The sequence below is a fragment of the Piliocolobus tephrosceles genome, chromosome X, assembly GCF_002776525.5.
Source record: "Piliocolobus tephrosceles isolate RC106 chromosome X, ASM277652v3, whole genome shotgun sequence".
Classification (NCBI taxonomy): domain Eukaryota; kingdom Metazoa; phylum Chordata; class Mammalia; order Primates; family Cercopithecidae; genus Piliocolobus; species Piliocolobus tephrosceles.
In genome coordinates, this window is record NC_045455.1 from 56,954,956 (window position 1) to 56,978,286 (window position 23,331).

A 23,331-nucleotide genomic window follows, 5' to 3' on the forward strand; every position below is an offset into this window, starting at 1 on the left:
TTTGCCTCATGTGAGAAGAATCCTCTAAGGCAATGACTTTTCTTCCTTTTATAGTTTACTCTCTGGGTTAATAATCATATTTTATTTTGCTTTAACTTCTGTGGTCCAGAATACAAAGTGTTATTTTCTGTGACTCATTCCCAGCAAGGAGGTCATGAAAACAGGATCTAAATTAATATTTATGTTAAGTTTCATTGAAGGATTTGATCATTTGGTTTCCAGCCTCTGTGCTGTTTTTCATTCTTATGTATGTCACATTGACCATCTCAGCATGCCATTTGTTAAAAGGGTTCTCATAAAGATGAAATGACATCTAAAAGATGGCACTCTTAAGCTGTAAAGGTAAAAAACACATCTAAAACACTGTGTTTTGGGGCGGGAGTCTGATTTGAATCATGACTTCCAATTAATTTAGAAGTAATTTGGACTCTTCTTTGAAGCTAATTTAGATTTTTGCTTATATGGTAACTTCTTGAGTTGTATCTTCCAGTTCATTAATTTTGTTATCAGCTATGTCTAATCTGCTGCTTTTCTGAATATTTGATTTTAGCAATTATTTTTTATTTTAATAAGTTCCATTTACTTATTTTTCAAATCTGCCTGGGCATTCTTGATAGTCTTTTGTTTCTTATTCATTTATTTCTTATTTATTTATTTCCTATTTGGTTGTTCTTATTCTTTATTTGACAGTTCTGCTATTTGCAATCTGGGCAGTCTACATTGACTCAAATTCATGATGCCTTGCTCTCTTTCGTGTGCTTGTTTATCTTTGTAAGCTCATTGCTTTATCTTCACCTTTAAGATTCCAGAGATGCTTTTCTTTGGAGAGAGTTTGAGTTTGTCTACCAGGAGCCTTCCTGTTGAACTGGAAATCTTAAGATGGACAGAAGTTCCAGGCACAACTCTACTCTGTTCCTGTCCTAAAGCTCAGTATCCCAGTCTCAAGGCTGCTTCCTGAGCAGCTCTTCCCAGTTTGCCTACCTTTCAGTGCTCTGGATTGCATACCAGAACTCTTGTTTTTTGGATGGAGAGGGATCTTGAGACCATCAAAGGTCCCAGCAATGCCTCAGAAAGTAATTGTACTTGCAGGTGTCAAGTCAGTCACTGTTCTTGCAGATCGCATGTCAGTTCTTGGCTTTTTCTTGATTGGATGAATTGACATTATCATAAATCTTTTCAGGTCACTCAGTCATTATCCGAGCCTGGGACAGCTACTTTTGATTGGAACAAGTAATATAGGTTGGTGATATGATGGATAGGAATAATTTAGGTGGCTAGTGTTTTGCACACTTCTGCAAAGCAGCAAGCAAGTAGTGGAATGGAGTGGTAAACTGGTCACTCCCTTCTGTCTTAGTGTAAGAAAGCTGGAGCTCTGGTACTCGCTGAAATCTTACTTTGAGTCCTGATAAAGTAGGCAAACAAATTCTTGTTTTCTACTAAATGTATAGTTGCGGGCTTCACGTCACTTGCGAGTTGGGTAATAAGAGTTTGTAGCATAGATATCTGTTCCCATAGATAAGTATAAATAGTAGAAATTAGTCTATTGTAATTGTATGATACTTTGGCTGTGCCATGAATCAATTGACTTTGGGCTGCTTGTGAATTAACCAACATGGTCTCATTTGAAAATATCTTAAGCCGTGAGCATTGAGATGGTAGGGATAGCTACTGGGGCATAGAAGAGAGATGGAGGAGGCTGAGAGGACAGGGCAAGTATCTGGGTGGAGACTTTGTGAAAGCAGATAAAATTCCATAGGAATTAAACTTGGAACCTGCCCTAGGCCACCCTCTTAATACCTGGACCCGAGGCCTATATCCTTTGTAGAACAGAACAGTTGTCCTATAGATTGTGGAAAGCCTTTCAGTAATACCTGTTTCTCATTGCTCTTAGCAACACACAGGTAGTGGTGGCAGAGCAGGACATGTGGCTTCTAGGAGAAGTGTCCATCTCCAGGATGTAGGTCAGTCCATTCAAAGGGAGCCTGTAAATTGGTGGTCCAAGTTGATGAAGGAATTGGTTTTAATTAAGAGTGTCCTCTAAAAGTTCTTACAGACTTCAGTTTAAATCATCTAATCGTTTCCATCGAATAGATTGGTAATTATTGATTGATTATGTCATTGTAGTACTTTCAGTTTTGGTTTTGAGATTTTTCTTTTTCTTTTTTTTTTTTCTGAGACGGAGTCTCGCTCTGTCCCCTAGGCTGGAGTGCAGTGGAGCGATCTTGGCTCACGGCAAGCTCCGCCTGGCCGGTTCACGCCATTCTCCTGCCTCAGCCTCTGGAGTAGCCTCCCGAGTAGCTGGGACTACAGGCGCCCGCTACCACGCCCGGCTAATTTTTTTTTTTTTTTTTGTATGTTTAGTAGAGATGGAGTTTCACCGTGTTAGCCAGGACGGTCTCCATCTCCTGACTTCGTGATCCGCCGGCCTTGGCCTCCCAAAGTGCTGGGATTACAGGTGTGAGCCACCGTGCCCGGCAGGTTTTGAGATTTTTCATCTTGTCCTTTAATTTCTGTGTATTTACCAGTTAACTTTTCTGAGTGAGCCAAGCACTGTTCTAGGTATGTTATAATTAAAAACTCCTTTAATTCTTAGAAGAATCTTGTGAGGTAGGTAGTATTATTAACCTTGTTTGCCATAGGCGTAAACCAAGGTATACAGAGATTAAACTGCCTAAAATCACACAGCTGCCAGTTCATGAGGCTGAGATTTGAACCTAGGCATGCTGGCTTCAGAGTATACATTCCTTTTTTTTTTTTTTGAGATGGAGTCTCGCCCAGACAGGAGTGCAGTGGCACAATCTTGGCTCATTGCAACCTCCACCTCCTGGATTAAAGCGATTCTCCTGCCTCAGCCTTCTAGTAACTAGGATTACAGGCATGCGTCACCACGCCCGGCTAATTTTGTGCTTTTAGTAGAGAAGGGGCTTCACCATGTTGGCCAGGCTGGTCTTGAACTCCCGACCTCAAGTGATGCACCTGCTTCAGCCTCCCAAAGTGCTGGGATTACGGGCGTGAGCCACTGCGCCTGGCTTCATCACTGTCCTGGGCCTGTTGAACTCCACCAGGAGGCAGCCCCAAAGTTCCACACATCTGGACATCTGGTGCCTTGGACAGTGATAGGGTCAGCACATGGAGATTGAATCTATGTCTGAGGTGGATACACATTACCTTAGCTCACAAGCTTAATGAATAAACTGTAACCCAACTCATTAATGTATACCAGCCAGTGTGTGGCAGCCAAATCCTTCAAGGCGTGCAGGCCCCAGAACAAAGGGGATTAACAAAGAGCAGATGAAAACAATTCTAGCCAGTAAGCTAAAGGAGAAATCTGCTGGGGAATTCTGAGAAAGATGTCTTTGCTCTGTAAAAAGGGACTAGCAAAAATTTTGCATCCAGTATTGGCTGAGTGGCTCTCATTGGACCACAGACCTCTCACATGACAAAATTATAAAAAGCGACTATTAAAACACTGGAGAGTGATCAAAAGACATGGCTATTGTAGTCAATACTTGGAAGAACGGACTGGCACTGGATAAGTTTGTCATTTTTTGCAGCTTTTTGCATAAGGGAAGCCCCTAATCAGGGTCATGATGGGTGGTTAAAACTAGAATATAAGCCCACAGTTGTACTGGCATAAAAAACCGGAGGGCAGAGTTCTGGTGACCATATAGCTGATAAATGAGGAGGAAGTCCTGGAAAGGAGAAGGAGCCACAAATGGGTAGCCCCAGATTCTGTGTGTAGACTCCTCAAATTTCTGAACCCCATATGTATGGGACAGACTCCAAGCAGCACAGGTAGGGCTAACATATCTGAACTAAGATTTCAGGTCCCATCCAGCAGATGGGACAGTATGTGCAGTTTGAGAGTTCAGCCAAGTTAACTGCCTGCTAAAACAAACACAAAAAGCAATACTTCTCAGAAGAATAGAAGGAATTCAGAGTCCCGACACCATACATTCACAGTGTTCAGGATACAGTGCAAAGGTACTTGACATTAGGAAAAAACAGGAAAATGTGACCCACGCAAACAAGAAAAAGGAATCAGTGGACACCTCAAGATAACCTCAGTTGTAAACATTAATAGATAAGGATTTTAAAGCAGTTGTATAATCATATTTAAGAATATAAATGAAATATGCTCACAATGAATGAAAAGATAGGAAACCTCAGCAGAGAAACAGAAACTTTAAAAAGACCACAGTGGAAATTCTAGCATTGAAAAATACAACATCTAAAAGAAAAAGGCTAACAAGAAGCAATAGCCCATTTTTTTTGCCTTTGGCTGTAGTCAGGATGTGATGCTTATTTTGCCATAGTCTTCTTCTGGTCATGAGGATAGTTAGCTGAGGACATATGTGCTGTGCTACATATGGCAGAGCAAGAATATAGGAAGGGACTGGGTACGGTGGCACATGCCTGTAATCCCAGCACTTTGGGAGGCCAAGGCAGGTGGATCACTTGAGGCCAGGAATTCGATGCCAGCCTGGCCAACATAGTGAAACCCCATCTCTACTAAAGATACCAAAATTAGTCAGGCGTGGTGGTGGGCGCCTATAATCCCACCTATTCGGGAGGCCGAGGCAGAAGAATTGCTTGAATCTGGGAGGCAAAGGTTGCAGTAAGACGAGATTGCGCCACTGCACTCCAGCCTGGGTGACAGAGTGAGACGACTCTATCTCAAAACAAAACAAAACAACACACACACACACAAAATATATATGAAGGATTTGGGTCTCTGAGCCACTATAGATTAGGTTAACCTAGGAACTTACCTGCCAGCAGACATCTTGTACTGGTAGAAAAAGAAAATGCACTTATTCAAGCAACTTCTGTTTGGAGCTTATGATACTAATATGAGAAAGAAAGCATTGTTAGGGCTCAGAAAATTATACCCCCAAATATACCACTCTGGACTTCAAATCGAGAGAACCTGGGGAGCCGGAAATGCAAGAAAGGGTCTTCTCTGAAGTTCCCCTGTCTACCTAAAGGTTGTATCCTCCAGAAGATACTCAACTGTTGTGAATCCCTTTCTCAGACATCTCAACTCAAATAGATGCATCCTGAAGGAAGGAAGACTAGAGTTGACACCACACCGAGCCCAGACAAACTTTGTCTCAGACTGTTGTCTCTTCTTTGGGCCCATTCATCCCCCCTAAAGATTATTTACTCATCCTGTAAATAATCTTAGTATTGCCTTAGATCCCCCACTTCCCTCTTCCCTATGAAGAGGGTATTTAAGCTTTAACCATCTGGCCCTTCTTTGAGTTTCATACTTTGTATGACTCCACACTTGCCACATTCACACATAATACCTCTGTATGCCTTTTCTCCTGTTTTCTTTTTTAAAGGACTTTACACAGATGATTAAGGATTTTAAAATGAGGAGATTATTCTGGATTATCACAGTGGCCCCTAAATGCAAACACATATATTGTTATTTGACCACAGAAGAGGAGAAGGTGTTGTGACTGCAGAGGCAGAGATTGGTAATGCAGCCATCTGAAACTGGAAGAGTCAAGGAATGCTACTCCCCTAGAAATTCTAGAAGGAGAGCAGCCCACCTTCATTTTGGTGCAGTGAAACTGATTTGGGACTTCTGGCCTCTAGAACTGAGAGAATGAATTTCTGTTGTTTTAAGCTGCCAATTTGTGGTAATGTGTTAACACCTGCCATAGGAAATGAAGCTAGGTATAGTTACAAGAAGGACCATCAGATTCATTTAAATCTTTCCTTTCACTTTATTTCAGAGGGTTCGTAATTTGGGAGGGCAGAAGATAACCAAATTACAAAAGCAAAATAAACCGTAACTGGAGTAACAACGAAAACCTCTGTTCATGTTTTGTCTACTCTATGATAGTTATAGTTTCTGTAAAGCTGGGAAAAGATAGAGGTGATTTCTGAGTGCTCTTTTTGGTTTTTTGAACTTGTTCCTTCATTGAATTCTCAGCTTAAGTGATGCTCTCAGTTGTCCTAGGGTTAAACCGTCAAGAATTTAGATACTGTTTTTAGTTGAAAGCTTCAGGCACCTAAATTTTATTCATGTCAGAATTCTACCTAACGTACACCAGACATTGTAACCTTCAGAAGGAGGTAAAATCATTTTATTCAGGCTGCTCCTCTAAGAAATTGCTCTCAATTATACCAGCCTTTCTTTCCTTTCTATGCTTCTTAATAAAACAGAAAAACCCCATTTTTTTTTTTTTTAATAAATGATTTATCAAAAGAAACCATATATGTTAAGTGGCTTTTTGGGGGATATATTTAGTTGCTGAAAGTAGATAACATATGGTATTTAATACTCCTGGACCACTCTGGGTCTTTTCTTTGAGGGTAAAAAGGGGTAGGGGTAGGGATAGAGATGATTGTCTCAGATTTAGAGCAAGGCTTAATTGCTTTTTTCAAAGACTCATGTCTTTAATTATGAAGCAAGCAAACTGACATACATTTCTTACATGGTGAAACCTTGCATCTCATCTAGTCTATCTTGTAGCAATTGCTTCTGAACAGATGTTACCTGAAACACCTTTGTGCAGTTGGTGGAATGCTAAAATTTGTCATGCTTTCATTATTGTTGTCTTGAATTAACTCTACTTTATGACATAACTTTATTGCTGTGTCCTAGAATCTTTATATATTTATTGCCTTATAAATTGGATTTAAAATTGGCTTTTTATATAGAATGTAAATTAACATGTGTATAACTTGTTTATGCTTGCAGAATAATACAGGAAAAAACTGCTACGTATTACACTAATGTAATTGTCCTTAACTCAGCACATAGTATCCTCTAAACTAGGAATCAAATGAATGCTAAAGAATATGCTTATCCTTACACTCTTGCTTGTTTATCTCAGAAACTAATTTGACTTTTAGGTCTATAAAATATAGATTAAGCATAACCTTTTACTTCATGGGATATTCAGGATCAAAGCATGGGCTTTCTTTGAACAGGATCTACAAAGATAACTTTTCTCTCAGTAGCAGCAGGATGGCATTGAAATACCTTACCATTGGGAGTAATTTTTCTCAAATAGCAAATTGAATAGTCTTTATTAACTTACGGGAGAATTTAAGAGTTTAAATAAGCTTTGGTCCTGAAACATTCATGTTACTAGTTACTTAGTGAAAACTATTTGGAAATGCTTACCATAGATTTTATTCCTCAAAAGACCCACTGCTATCTTTTCTTACAGTTTTTTGTAGAAGAAGCATTATGAGTAACATTTATGAGCAGTGACTTGAACCACTCTCAGGGGTTGAATCCCAGCAATATCACTTATTAGCTGTGTGAACTGAGCAATTACTTAACCTTTCTCTGTGCCTCCCCTTTCTCATGTGTAACATGGGGTTGTCATGAAGATTAAAAGTTATGTTTTGGGCCTGGAATAGTACCTGGCTCATTGTAACCTCTATGTAAATATTTACCATTTACAGGATTGTTGTTTTTGTTATCATTAGTAGTAACAGTAATCATAGTACAATTTTTGCCTATACCTTAGGGCATTAGGAATACATTGGATATTTGAATAGCTTTCTAATACTGGAAAACTTAATTGAACCAGGCTTTTTCCTTTTGGTGTGGTGGAGGCAGAGGCATTCTGTTCTTAGTTCTTATCCTGGCATACCAGGTGACATTTGGATTGATGCAGACTTCTGATCTGATGGCTGAATGGTCAGAGCAAGTTTCTGAAGCTTTCTTAGGGGCCTGTTCTTTATTTCTAAAATGGGGGTAATATGATGATGAAACTTGGGGTACAAATGTACTTACCAAAAACCCTATAAAGGAAACAACTTCAAACTTAGGAAAAAAAATTCTTGTGATACTCCAATATGGACTTGAATGATAATAAAAATAATATTACTAATATATGTACAGATAAAAAACTAAGTATAACTCTTTATGCCTATCACTTTTTACAGCTATAAAACTAAAACAGATTTGCATCTACAATCCAAAACAAAACTATAAAACCCATAAAATTCAAATTAATGGCAACATTAATTTAATGCGATTGATGATGTTTTGCTGAAATTAAGTCATCATTATTGGATTTAATGGTGGAAAAATATGTGTATATTTTGCTGTTTTTCTTTCTATCAATTTGATTCTTGGGTGGAAATGGAATCCCAGAGGCTGAGGAAGATATGTGTAGACTGAGGAGTTCACAGATAGCCTTACACTGTTAGTAGGGGCCGGTCATCAGAGGCCTGTTATCTTTTTCATAGTTCTTGGCTTGAGGCTGTAGATGAAGTTGTGAACTGTTATACACCTGTTTTTAAAAAGAAAATAGCCATATATAAACATTTTTTAGTAAATGTTATGAAACTGTTGAAGCAGCAGAAAAAATCAAAACTCTTATACTACCCGCTTCTATATTCATTTTTCTCTTGAAATCTAATTTTCCGTACCTGTGGGTGCATAGTTCCCAGAATAGGGTGATTTTGGAATTATACATAGGCTTTTGGAACTGAATTCTTCCTAAGTGGAAGAGCTTGTGAAAATCTGTTGTGTCATGATGTTGCTTGGCCCTCATTGGGTACCATATTGGTAGTAAATACCAAAGTATTTACAAAAGTAAAACCAAAAGTTCCTGACAGAACACGGTTATAGAGTGGGTCATTCACAATGTCCAGAATATGCTTACTTTAGTTCTAATGTTTAAGATGATCTTGAAAAAACATAAGACTTAAGTAGAATTTGTGGAAGGCCTCTGTAGACCAGTTTGGGGTACCCAGAGATGACTTGAGTCAAAAAATTAGATGTGTACCTGAACCAGGCAACTGTTTTTCACCTTAGTCCTTTGTTTAGTGATGAGATAAAAGTGATTAGTAAGTATTTATCAATAGTGAAGGATGTATACAATGTGTTTCAAAACAGTTTGCTTCTAATAGTTTTTTTGGGTAAACAAGAAACTTGCAATTTTTAAAAAATGTATTTTATATATGTGTCATACAAAAGAGGTGTAAAACATTGTATACTCACCAATAAGCTTAAAAAAATGAAATATCATAAATTCCATTGAAATGTTCATTTTCTCCCTTCCTATCTTTATCTCCTTTTAATCTTTACTCTTCATTTCCTGGGGTTTATAGGGCTTTTTTTTTTTTTTAATTCAATTTTGATTTTTTAGGGTTCCAATTTATATATATATACACACACACACATATATATGCACATATATACATATACACATATATGTGTGTATATATATTTTGCTAATATATGTACAGATATAAAACTAAGTATAACTCTTTATGCCTATCACTTTTTACAGCTATAAAACTAAAACACATTTACATCTACAATCCAAATATATATATATATGTAGATAGCTAGATAGCTAGATAGATATATGTATCTTTCCCTAAAAGTAAATCTGTGAATGGAATTAATACTCCATAGCTTTCTGATCTCTCCATCTTTGAGGATCATGGCAGATCTTAAATATTGGAAAGGAAGGGGGAGACTATCATTTAATGTATCAAATGTGAGTTCATTCTGTGTGCTGAGGGATTTGGGATATCACCAAGCAGCTGTGGTCTTCAGTACACACCCTCTTGAGTTGAAGATGACTGAATACCTGTTCAGAGTACTGTAGTTCTCTCAAAGGAGTTATGGCGTAGAATTTCTTGAAGCCCTTAGTAAAAGCCCTTAGTGGATTAATTGTGAGATCCATAATGCTGCATTTATTTGGTTAATTTTATTGTGAAGTATCTTCCCAAGATATGGAGAGTTTATCCCGTAATTTCTGCATTTTTTCTGAGGTTGGCTGTTTATTTGAGTGTCATAAAATGAAACTTTGTAACATTCAGTTTTTAAATAAAAGATTTGCAAATTGGTGACATTAGTTATGGACTTTACTATATACTTAAACTGTTTTTGTTTATTAAAACATTTGATTGAATTCATTGCATAATGACAATTACAATTCTTTTTTAATGAAAAAATTGACAGCCTGGGAAATGAACATGAAAAATGGAGCGCATATAATCTTCATTGAGAAATTCAGTGTGACAATTTCACTTCTTTATAAAAGGTGACGGTCTCAAATTAAAACCGTGTTCTAACTCCACTCGATCTCTTTTGAGGGTACAGTTTTGCTGTTATTGTTATGTTATATTGAACCTGCTTTTAGTTACTTTATGCATGTGTTTGTAAGCTTTTGGAAATCACTTTCTCTGTGGTGCCTGGTATAGACTTGTGCTTACAGTAGGAATCTAAATGTTTGTCTAATTGAAAATCAAAACAAAGTATTCTTGTAACTTTATATTTCCTGGTTCATTAACCCATTCATGATGAATTTGTTTAAATGTTATTAATATACCCTAATTATTCATTTCTTTTTATAAAAGATCCTAGTGGTGGTGGGCAAGGGTATGTAAAGACTACCAGAAACATATGTGGGTTATTGAAGAACTTGGGCCTGGCATTGTGGCTCTAAAGTCCCACCCTTAAACTGTGATAAAAAGACTTGAGAGAGACTCAGACATGGCTGTATATCCTTGGGCAAATTATCAACCTTTGTGCCTCTGTTTTCCCTTCTGTAAAATGGAAGTAATTAGTCTCTATGCTTATAGATTGTTGTGAGGATTAGTTGAGTTAACACATGTTAACTCAACATGTTAGCTTAGACACAGCACAATTAGTATGTGACAGCTATTATTAATAGGGAAGATCTCATCACTGTAGTGTTAAATTCCCAGTTATTGACAACATTTTAACCTCTTCTTCTTGTTTCCTACTTCCTTTCTCCTCATAGCATTTTTTTTTTTTTTTTTTTCCTGGGGGACACTGGCATTGTGTCCAGGGACTCAGCCACTCATTGCAGTGGGACACACACCGGAGGTTTGTTTGGTGCCTGGATATATTCCCTTCCTTTCTGTTTCATGTAGACCTACAGCCTCTTGACATTGCCTCTCTTTCTCTGTCTGCCTCCTGCTGTCGACATTTGCTCCACACTAAACCCACACTCCACAAAAGTAACCATGGAGCTCCCTTTGAACTGGGATGCCTTCAAACTCCTCGCTTCCTCACACCTCACATAAGGTAGAATATCAATAAATAATAGAACCTTTGGCCTCCTTGTTCAGTTGCCTCAGATCTCCAAACCTGGAGCAACCTGGCAGGCTTCTGTGGCTGAACTGGGTTCCTGCATCCTGGTGGAAACCACTCCCAGCTTTGTGAACTGATGCCCTTAGACATTGGGTATCTGTGTGTCCTCAGTGCTGCTAGATAACAATCATCATCACAATAACTGCATTTGTTCAGCTCGTACAATGGGCTGGGCAGTGTTTTAATCTCTTATCCCTCACACAGTGCTTTGAAATGGGCACTCTCCCTACTGTTATGTAAAACATGATGGGGTTGACACAGAGAGAGGTTAACTGGGAATGGGGTATGATGGGTCCTGGCTTTTAACTAGCTCTTTGGCCATCTCCTTTTCCATTTCTCACAGCATTTATGCTAAACCTTTATCACTGTCTTTACCTTATCTATGGGCCTGATTCTTTTTTGCTCAAATAGTTTTTTTCAACTGAAAAAGCGGCCGGGCATGGTGGTTCATGTCTATAATCCCAGCACTTTGTGAGGCTTAAGTATGTGGATTGCTTGAGTCCAGGAGTTCAAGACCAGCCTGGGCAACATGGTGAAACCCCGTCTGTACAAAAAAATACAAAAAAATTAGCCTGGCATGGTAGTGCATTTCTGTAGTCCCAGCTGCTTGGGAGTCTGAGGTGGGAGGATTGCTTGAACGCGGAAAGCTGTGGTTGCAGTGAGCCATGATTGTGTCACTGTACTCCAGTCTGGGAAACAGAGCGGGATCCTGTCTTAAAAAATAAATAAACTGAAAAACAACGTCTGTACTTCTTAAAAAGTCCAACAATGTAGGAGTACAAAGGGAAATTCCCTAAGCCTCCCTTCCATCCTAGACCACCAATTAAGGTACCCCTTACCACCCGCCATGATGACATTTATTATTTTTTCTTTTTTAATGTGAAAGAAAGTACCAGAGAAGTAAAGAAACAAAAGATGGCTACTCCATAGGGAGTAGCTTATTATTTTCTTTTATATCCTTTTTTTTTTTTTTTGAGACAGTGCCTCACTCTGTTACCCAGGCTGGCGTGCAGTGGTACAATCATGGCTCACTGCAGCCTCCACCTCTTGGGCTCAAGCCATCCTCCCACCTCAGCTTCTGGAGTAGCTGGGACCACAGGCACGCTGCACTGCTTATTAGCTAATTTATTTATTTTTTGTTGCCCTGGCTTGTCTCGAACTCTTGGGTTAAAGTAGTTCTTCTACCTCAACCTCTCAAAGTGCTGGGATTGCCGATGTGAGCCACTGCACCTGGCTCTTTTGTATCGTTCCAATGATATTCTGTGTATGTGTCAAGCACCCACTTGTTTCCCACATGGGAACATACCACAGCATTCACTTAAGGTCTTAGAAATGATTACTTCTGACTCTTAGCATGCCCCTTGATACCTGTTTCAGAGAAAGTTTTCCTAGAGCTTGCTATAATTGTCTATATCTGCAACCATTCTTCATTGTTTCTCCTCCAATATCCACACAAGGAATATATTTTCCTGTTCAAGGTTAATCTCTTTACTGCTGTTTTTTGACCCATCCACATTCTGTCAGGAAAGTTTTGCTCTTTACACGCTCCATCCTGTAATGATGCTGAAATGTTTACCATTGTGAAAGAAAAAGCAGAAGGAAAGCCAAACAACCCCTCTCTTCAACTTTCCCTTGACCCTTTGTCTCTCTGAATACCATGCTCTGCTTTCTTCCTTTTTAGCCACTTTTTGTGAATCACTTGTTTTCATTTATTCAGTAAAGTTTTGAATGCCAGTTATACTGAGCATAGCACACAGGTAGATGCAATTTGGTCCTTGATTTCAAGAGGTTTATATTCAGTCTGGTATGGGGAAAGAGAGGTGTGAATCAATACATATGCTTCAGTGTTACTGGGGAGTTCATGTAGCATAATCTGTAAGAACTCAGGCTGTGGAGTTCTTAAAGCTGTGGGCATTTTGTTTGAGTCAGGGTCTTGCTTTGTTGTCCAGGCAGATTAACTGCCAAACCCAGTGCTGATTTTTGTTTTAAGCCTCACCCTATATGACTTCTTCATTGTATTTGTACTAACCTTGCCCTCCTTGAAACCATGGTCTAACGTGTTCTTCTCTTCTGATCTTTGGTTAACCCTTTCCCTACCCTTTAAAATGAGTGTTTCCAAGTAATCTCTTTTTCTCTTTTGACTTTATGTGTGCTTCTAGCGTGAACTCATCCATTTTTTTTTTTTTTTTTTTAGCTTTTACTACCACTTAGATTAGTGCTTTCTGAGACAATGGAAATGTTGTGTCCTGCCATGTTCAATTTGATAGTCACTAGCTATATGTGGCTTTTGAGCACTTGAATGTGGCTACTGCTACCAAAGAGCTGAATTTTTTTTTGAGACAGAGTCTGGCTCTGTCGCCCAGGCTGGAGTGCAGTGGCCGGATCTCAGCTCACTGCAAGCTTCGCCTCCCAGGTTTACGCCATTCTCCTGCCTCAGCCTTCCCGGTAGCTGGGACTACAGGCGCCCACCACCTCGCCCGGCTAGTTTGTTGTATTTTTTAGTAGAGACGGGGTTTCACCATGTTAGCCAGGATGGTCTCGATCTCCTGACCTTGTGATCCGCCCGTCTTGGCCTCCCGAAGTGCTGGGATTACAGGCTTGAGCCACCGCGCCCGGCAAGAGCTGAATTTTTAATTTGTGTAATTTGAATTAAGTTGTGTTTAAATAGCTACATGTGGCTAATGGCTGGCATATTGGACAGCTCAGATTTAGAAGCTGATGACTTCTTAAACTCCATCTTTATTTTAGGATGCTCTTTTGAGCTTCTGTCCAAAATATTCAACCTTATTTTACATGGATGGCTTAGAGGTACCTCAAACTCACTGTATCTCAACTCGAATTTATCTGCTTTCTTATAAACTTCTTTCTTTTGTTTTCTCTTAGTCAGTGCCATCATTTTATCCTTGGATTTATTTTCAACTTCTTGATCTTTAACTTCCATATGTGTTGGTTATTCAGTAACCTTGATTATGCTTCCTGGATACTTATAGCAGTTGCCTCTTCTCTTCTCCTACTGTCCCTGACCTCATTTATCTTACCTTCCATCTCTCTGCTGGGTTATTGCAATACCTTCCTAACTGATTTCCTTGGCTCTGGTTCTTGGGTCTACCCTGTTTCATCCACCATGTTGCTGCTATAATAGTTTTCTTTGGAACCCAAGTGTGATTATGGAACCTGCTTAAAACCCTTCAGTTTTTCTCCTGCATCATCCACAACTTAAAGGCCAAGTAGCATGATCTTGTCCTTTAATGACTTTGTCGTTGCCCGCATTTCTAGGTTGGATCCCCCAATTTCCACCTGAAATTCCAGTTCCTCATCCACACAATTTACTTGTAGGTCCCTGCATGATTGCAATGTATTTCTACAAGCTAGACCTCCTGCCTGGAAAGCTTTTGCTCTGTGCTGGTTTGGTCCATTCCAGTGTCCTCTGTGCATGCTTGAAGCAAATCCACACCTTGAGGTGTTCCCTGGTATCTGTAAGCAGCTCTTCTGGAATGCTTAGATCAGTATCAGTTATAGCGCTAATCTCACTGTCCTGTACCTTACTGATTGAAGTTTCTGTTAGCCTGACTTATCTGATAGATGTGCTGGAGAGGGGAAGGGGAGGCCTAAGAGAAAATTTTCCCTATTTGAGTCTCTAGTTCCAAACATGTACCAAGTAGACTGATGAACAAATTTACCTTTTTTTTTTGGTCCCAGTCTCCTATACGTAAGAACCTTGGCTGCTCAGTCTTCCAAAAATGGCTATATTTTCCAAATGACCTTTTCTCTGTAAATAGAAATTTGCACATGTTGAAGACACATGCTGAGAATTTTCCTATGGTATTCTTGGCCGCTTTTTTTTTTTTTTTCTAGTTCTCCTTCAACTGACAGACATTGGCCTACATTCAAGTTTAAAGGGACTACCTATGGCTCTTGGAGGCTTCACCTGTGAGTCAGGTGTTTCTTATAGACTACCTTCCAGTAACATGATTTAACTCTTAGAGATATCATGGACATTTTATTCTGGCAAAGATGATGCACCTTTATAGCCTATGGAGCTACCCTCAATAAGTTTATGAGTGAAACAGTATCAGTGATGACAGAAACAGGCATGTGAGAATTATCTTCACATCCTTGCGAGATCTGCAGTCCTTAGTAATTTTCACTAGATTATTAGGATCATTGGGTGCCTTCCCTTACCTGTGGCTGTCAGCTGCTGACTTCCTGCAACCCTTGTTGCCTTTTTTATTAGTGTGTTTGAATGGTGCGATAATCAACCTAAAACTATTGTACTTTTTAAAGTCCTATACAAATATGCTTGAATCATTGCTGAAGTCTCCTTTGGCATTGTTGGAAGATTTCCAAGGACAGTTAGACTGCAGTTGCTTGAGCTTGTGGCTGGACTACAGAAATTGGTGTGTTCATAACCAAAGTGCAATATAGAATGTAATGTGTTAGGATTTCACTGTATTGCACATGTCACAGTGCAAATTAGGTACAGTATTGTGCCACTCTGTATCAAATCCCATTCTAGAATTTATCTCTCCAAATTCCCCACATTGCTTTGGATGACAAGTGCAAAGGAAAGCATTAAGGAGATGAATCTGTGTTTTTCAGTATGTTTAGCTCTGGCAGGCAGTTACTAATGTTATATTATTTTTTGAATCACCCAAAAGGGAAAATAAGTGACCCAGCTTATTTCTTTTTCCTCTAGAACTTATTGGATTGTAAACTTCTTCAGGGCAGGTACTGTGTTTTATAGGTCTTTATGACCCAGCCCTCACCTGGTGGCCTGGTAACTTTGATGTGCAGTAACTATATCCTGTTCGGTTAATATTTCTGAAGGAAATGTAAAATGTAATCTGTATCTTATGTATAGTACTGGAACTGCGTGTAAAATCTGGAATTGTGCTCTTCATTTTTCAGATGCTAATTTTATAAATATGTAATCATCTTTTTGATTCCTTTTAAGAGATAAAACAGTTTACAGGGTATAATAAAAAGTAGTATTAAATTATGCAAGAAAACTTACTGGTAATTCAGTTATTTAGAAAAAGTTCCACTGTTATCAATAATTTAAGAAATTAAATTTTCTTTAGCTGTTGTATTATAATTCCTGACAAGCATTTTTTAGCGACATGTTGGAACGTGGATAATTTTGGCTTACACTTCAGCCTGAATTGGGAGGGTATAGTTTATAAGGTTTGTGATATATACCATAGCTTTAAAAATCTATAAATGAGAAATAAAAAAGCTTTTCATTTCTATTATATATTTGAGAGCAACTTAAAAAAAAAGGGAGGAAACACCTTAGCAAATCATGTGTTCTTATTAGTGTTAGTCAATTGACAGAATTGCAACCCCCCTCCATGCCCGTTTATCTCTGAGGTTTTAAGATATGGTTTTGTAGTCAGTGTTGTTGTTATCATTTAGTAATCATCCAGTTGGAATTATGCTCTTTTTTCTTGTTGAGATTTCATTTTTGAATTCTTTGCTTCATAAATAATTCAGAAACTGCTTCAGCAGCTGGCTGTCCCATCATAGTTCTGGGGACTGAGGGAAAGGAAGGAGAATGAGGCTGGATTTTTGACTCATTCCCAGCCTAGGCACTCACCAACCCTTGTAAGTCACTTCTGTGCTATTCAATTTCCTGTTCGCTAAGATGGGGATAATAGCAAATGTTTAGGGTTGCTGGATATACTAGTAATTGCGAAGTGCCCAGTAAGTTGTAGTAGTAGTGATAAAGTGGGCTATATCATATGGGTACTTTGGGACCCATTTAGCAATTTTGGGTTCTGTCTCAAAGGCTCAGTTAAAGGTCTAAAGGAACAGATCCCTATATAATATTTACTTTAATCCTGAAAGGAGGAATTGTAAAGATACGTAAGAGTAGCACCTGGAATCAAGCTGGCCCTCATGAAGGACTGGAACCAGGAACTAAAAGCTGACAACTTTTCTCATTCTCTCTCCCTTTCTCAGGCCATCCAGCGTCTCTTTGCTTCTCACTAGGCATAGCTCCACTGTTGGTTCTCTGCATTGTGTGGCTTCCACTGCTTTGATCTTCACACAGCCAAGCCTAGAACCTCATAATTCCAGATAGACATGTATGTCCTTGGTGCATGCAAGAGTAGAGCCTGATTTTCATCTCTGAATTCCAATTCCAGAATTCTGGGAAAATGGAGATTTGATTGGCTCTGCTTGGGTTTATATTCTGTCTGTGTTTAGCTGTGGCCAGGGCTGGCTTACAAGGAACAGTGAAGACTGGTGGGCCTACCTCTATGGCACAGGCATTCTCAGAGAAGAGATGGTGTGCAGGAGGCAGATACACTCATAGGCGTCTACCTTGTTTACATGTGGGGATCTTTGGAGATTCCTTGATGACAGTCTTGGTGCTGAAAGACTGAGTCTAAAATAGTTTACCTAGTTTTAGTCGTTTGTATCCTGGTTGCACATTAGAGTTACCTGGGGGATCGTTAAAATTATCCGTGGCAGGCAGCCTTTCACGTGTTGTCATATTTTTTGGGGGCTCAAATATGGGGGTTGAGAAATCTACACAGTGGCGGTTTCCTAATGCCATCCCCAGAGCCAGCATGTTGCCAGGGCCTCAGGAGACTCACAGTCAGCTGGATGAATGAGATGTGAGGTAGACAGATCGAGTAGGTACTGCAGATAAAAATTTAGAGTAAGGGTGGATCAACCTTCATTATTATGGAGAAATGATCTCATTTCCATCCTCCCACAGCTCCATCTTTGGGCATTGATTCATTTGGCCTGGGATATTACATAGGCATCTGTATTGGGAAAAGAAGACAAACTTTCAGGTGATTCTCATGTGTAGTCAGGTTGATAATCACTGCCTAAAATGTTCCCTGCACCATGGTAGGGCTGGGGATTCAAAGTTGAGGGGAACATAGTACCTGCCACATGCAAACAGAAGAGGAGGTATAAACACAAACTGCAAGACAGACCATGATCAGGGACCCGACGGAATTGTAAACAAAAGGGCTGTGGGAGGATGGAAATGAGATCATTTCTCCATAATAATGAAGGTTGATCCACCCTTACTCTAAATTTTTATCTGCAGTACCTACTCGATCTGTCTACCTCACATCTCATTCATCCAGCTGACTGTGAGTCTCCTGAGGCCCTGGCAACATGCTGGCTCTGGGGATGGCATTAGGAAACCGCCACTGCGTAGATTTCTCAACCCCTATATTTGAGCCCCAAAGAAATATGACAACATGTGAAAAGCCCCAGAGGGCAGTCCAACATAACTGACAGCCAGCAAAACAGAGCTGCTGGTAAAGTGACCATGACAAAAATCAAGCCGACAGATTCAGATGGATTACAGACTGGTTACAGGGCCCTAGAGGAGAAGACTGTTGGGAGTATCCTTGGGGAGAATGATTAAGAGCTATGAATCTTACTGTGAAGGGAGCGGAATAACATAGGTCAAAGTTTCTGAACCTCAGGTGTAGTATTTTGTGTACTATGGCCTTTTCTATTAAGTCTCTTACCACCCCTATGGGGAAGATGCTTGTTTGCCTCATGGCACAGTTAAGAAATTCAGGCTCAGAGGGTTTAAGTGCCCAAGATCACACAGGTGATTGGTATCAGAGCTGGATTCTAATCCAGGTGAGTCTTATCCCAGGGCCCAGGCTGTTCACCTCTGCTCAGTACTGCTCTATTGTGCCACAGCGCAAGGCAGGACGTAAAAGTCCCATGAGAGGCATGCTTGATTTGGGTAAGCTTAGAGAACCTTCCTGAATCAGGCAGCATTTGAAAGGTGAGCCAGGTATTGAGAGGGAGAGGACTGCAGTAGTGTCTTGGTCAAGGCCCGGAAATAAACAGAAACCAAGGTAGGTTGGTTTAAGGTGGGGATTATTTAGGAAAGTATTAGAAGAGAAAGGCTGGCCGGATGAGATGGCTCACACCTGTCATCCCAGCATTTTGGAAGGCTGAGGCAGAAGGATCACTTGACGCTAGGAGTTCAAGACCAGTCTGGGCAACATAGTGGGACCACCGTCTGTACCAAAAAAAAAAAAAAAAAAAAAATGTGGAGCACGGTGGTGTGCTCCTGCAATCCTAGCTACTTGGGAGACTGATTGCTTGAGCTCACTAGTTCGAGACTGCAGTGAGCTATGATCACGCCATTGCATTCCAGCTTGGGCAACACAGCAAGACCCTGTCTCTTAAAAAGAAAAAAAAAAAAAGAAAGGAAAAGGGCATATTGGAGATGCTGAGGTAAATCAGAGATTATTAACTGCAGGAAGGAAAAGAGTCCCTGATCGTGGGTGCTGTAGGAGGGGCAACCATGGCTGGTGCTGGACTGTCTGCAAGGGTTCCTGTTGCGTGGACTCACACACGTATGGACCACATTACCATCTGAGTTTAGATCTCTTTGGGGGACTCCTTAGGGATGGCGCTCAAACTTCCGAAGGGTCCTCGGATTTCTGTTTAAATGGTTGTAAATACTGTTTTTCTTACCCTCTTTTCTCTAGACATGCTTAACTGGTCCCTCTACCCCCCTGGACTAATTCCATATTAAAAAAATAGTTGATAGAATTAACTGAGTTTTTCCAAAAATTGCCTGTATTGGCTCTACAGTGCTTTGAGAGTATTTCTAATACCTTCTGGTAAATGACTCGTGGAAGCATAACCAAGCCACGTAAAGGGCCCTCAAGTAAATAATGATTATTTGAGTACAGACCTTCCTCTCTGCCTTCAGTAATTTGTATAATATGCCGATCTGATTATTATTTACTGTGTAAGTTGATTACTTATATTTGTATACTTAAAAAATTTGTGATTATTCAGTTAGAAAAGTAAAAGCCCATGTCTTTGAAATGGTCTGGGACTGATCTGCCTCCTTCCCTCATACTGACTTCATTTTGTGCTGTTGGAGCCAGCAAGCTCTCTTGTTTCTTGAACATCAGGCATACTCCTGACAGCCTTGTTATGGCTGTTCTTTCTGTTGGAAACACTCCCCTGCCCATCCACATAGATGACACCTTAGCCCACTGGCAACTCTGCTCAAACACTACTTTGTCAATGAGGCCTATGCCTACCTCAGTTCCCCATGTTTAAAATTGCAACCTGCAAACCCTCTTGGCTTACGCTACTTTTTATTTTTATCAGAGCATTCATCACCTTCTAATATCTTAAATAAATAATTTGCTTATTGTCTGTTTCCCCAATAAAGATAAGTTCTTTTAGGGCAAAAATTTTTGTTTTATTTATTGATCTCTCCCTTGTCAAGAATATAGCAATATTTAATTAACAGTTGTTGCATGAATGATTGTTTTAGGAATCTCTCATTCTGTTAGAAGAGCAAATTCTACATTCCAAGTTTTACCTGAATTATGGCTAAAATTTTATTTGCCTTTAGTTTTAGATCATTGCTATAATGCTTGCCTCTTAATTAGCATGCATTTAAGCATATGTGATTAGCAGGTGGAGACTCCGCCTTTTCTTCCAATCACCATTGAGTACCTTGTTATGATGCATTTTGGTTATTGGTTTATCTTGTTCTTTTAGTTGTAAGCTCATACAGGGAGAGACTGGGTCTTCATATTTAATGTGTCTCACACATGTTGTTGGCCTAATTATATTGTCTAGTAGAAAAAAAATAGAATTATGAGACTGTATCTTGCCTAAAATCTTAATCTTTTATTTTATTTCTTATATTTCAGCATCTTGACCTTATTTGCATTAAGGAATTATCTAGTAAGTGGTATTTACCCTACCTTTCTCAAGGTGGCATGATATCATTTACATTTACAATAAAGAAAAATGATAGATTTCTTTTAACTCTGCCATTAATAAGTGTCATAAAGTTGAAAAATAAAGCAAAGTCAATATATTATTGTTGCCACAGAAATTGAATTTGTGTCAAAAGGATTTGTGCTTGTGATGTAGTGATTCGTATATTTTTCTTGGAATTAAGTCTGTAGCAAGTGACAACATCAATAATTCACAGAACCAAGGAGCTTTTTGAGATTGGTTAATTTATATATGTGAATTAGAAAACAAATGAATAATGAGCTTAATATATTCTGACATACTTGAAAATATGCATTAAAAACTAGCCTATTAAAAAGTTTGTACATAATATTTATTAGACGTTTTTTAGATTTTCATTTTTTCTTTTTCTAATACATACATTTTTATTTGAAAAGGAACAATCTATATTTTCTGCTCAATCTGAAAAGTATTATCCATAGTAACTTAAAAAAAACTTTCTAGGCCGGGCACGGTGGCTCAAGCCTGTAATCCCAGCACTTTGGGAGGCCAAGACGGGCGGATCACGAGGTCAGGAGATGGAGACCATCCTGGCAAACACGGTGAAACCCCGTCTCTACTAAAAAAAAATATATATAAAAAATTAGCCGGGCGAGGTGGTGGGCGCCTGTAGTCCCAGCTACTTGGGAGGCTGAGGCAGGAGAATGGCGTAAACCCGGGAGGCGGAGCTTGCAGTGAGTCGAGATCTGGCCACTGCGCTCCAGCCTGGGCAACAGAGCGAGACTCTGTCTCAAAAAAAAAAAAAAAAAAACTTTCTGTATTGAAAATAAATATGCTTATTGTAGACAGCTGGGAAAATACATGAAGCTATGAAAAAAACCCCACAAATCCCATAATCCAGATGTATAAAATTACCTGTGATTCCTGTTTTATTTTTTCCATATATATGTATATTAATGAAGTTGGAATTATGTTACATATGCAATTTTAAATGCACTTTTTTTCAGGTACCATTATATTGTAAGCATTTTTCCATGTCATTACAGTCCATATTGGTAGGACTGTGATTTATTTAATCTTTCCTATGTTTGGGGAAATGTCAGGCTGATTACAGTTCTAGCTATTTAATGCTATAGTGATACATATTTGTATATAAACTTTTGATTCCATTTCTTAATTCCCAAGTATAGATTCTAGAAGTAGAATTATTAGGTTAAAGTGTGAACATGGAATTTGTTTTACCAAATTGTTTCCTAAAATGATTTAACCAAATTTCCTTTGTTTAGGGTGATGCTGAAATATAAATAAAATCTTCCTCAAATATATGTGAAAGAATGGGTGATGCTCTGTTAGTCTCAGGAACATCCAATCCAAATTTGTGTTGTGGACAAGATGTCTAGGATGCTAAGCCACTCTCAGAAGTAATTTAGTAGTTGGGATAAGCTTCAATGTGATTCTGGGAGTTCTGCGATCAGTCTAATTCCCTATATAGCCAATACTGTAAATGCTTTTCAGCCTTCTCCAGACAGTGAAAAAGGTCTTGGATTCCCATAACCTAGAACTGAACCTACTTGTAAAGTGGTTCAGAGATTCGATTTGCTTTTCCCTGGACATGTTGCAAAAGAGTTTTTGATCTGGTAGTATAGGTGAAAAGAACTGGAATAGATGAAGAGACATCTTAAAATAAGTACAAAAGCTGTGTTACTAAATTAGCCATTATATTTTTCCTTTTACCCCAACATTGAATGAGTTCATTCAAGGGAAAAGAGTATTGGAGTTATGTTAGAATGAAAAATGACTTGTTAGGTACCTAGCCTCTGTAGGGTGCAATCTAGTTCAGAGTTCCAAGCCACAATATGAGAACTGTTTTTTTCTAGAGAGACAATTCTTTCCTAGCAGGTATGTTGCCTCCTTAAACCTTGTGTTCTCAGAGAAACGAATCTTTTCACTTCTGTGGACACTTGAATCATGCCTCCTCCTGAAAGCTGATCTCTCTTGTTGGCTCTCCTTTCACGATGGAGAAATTGAGGGGCAGGGAGTTCTGGATACTTGAGTGCATGACAGTAGAGAAGCCTTGGATAATGAGTAATACATGGTATGTTTGTCTTTCTGAGGCTGGCAGAATTGCAGTTTTGAATAAATGAGCAGATTAGAAGAGGCTGGAGAGTGTTTCCTAATTCTTACCTGTTCCTAACATCTCCCCTTTCACTTTTTTCCACCTTGGACTGAAAAAAACATGTGAACTTAAAAGTTTTTCTTTGTAGTATCAAAGAGCCAGCTCTACTCTTGTCCTCAGTGCTATGAAAGCTTCAGTGTTATTTTTGGACCTTTCTTAGATGTTAAATCTGGAGCCCTTGAAGAATAATATTTTCACATCTATGTGTGTTGTGTAGTTGCCAGGGAGATGATCCATAGATAGACTCTGTAGGTGTGTTCAGTGTCATGGCTGGTAGGAATATTACTTTAAATTTTCATGGTCTTTATAATTGGTGTTG

General features: G+C 39.1%; 1 protein-coding gene and 1 long non-coding RNA gene across 3 annotated transcripts in view; one reads left to right on the forward strand and one right to left on the reverse strand.

Annotated features, from left to right (window-relative positions):
* DIAPH3 (diaphanous related formin 3) overlaps nt 1-23,331 on the forward strand; it is a 522,768-nt gene that overhangs the window by 1,493 nt on the left and 497,944 nt on the right. The window lies entirely within an intron of this gene.
* On the reverse strand, nt 8,160-17,159 carry LOC111529326. Its single transcript, XR_002727394.1, has 3 exons — nt 16,992-17,159; nt 14,794-14,882; nt 8,160-8,270 (listed from the first exon to the last, which is right to left on the reverse strand). It is a non-coding gene; the product is annotated as an uncharacterized LOC111529326 (long non-coding RNA).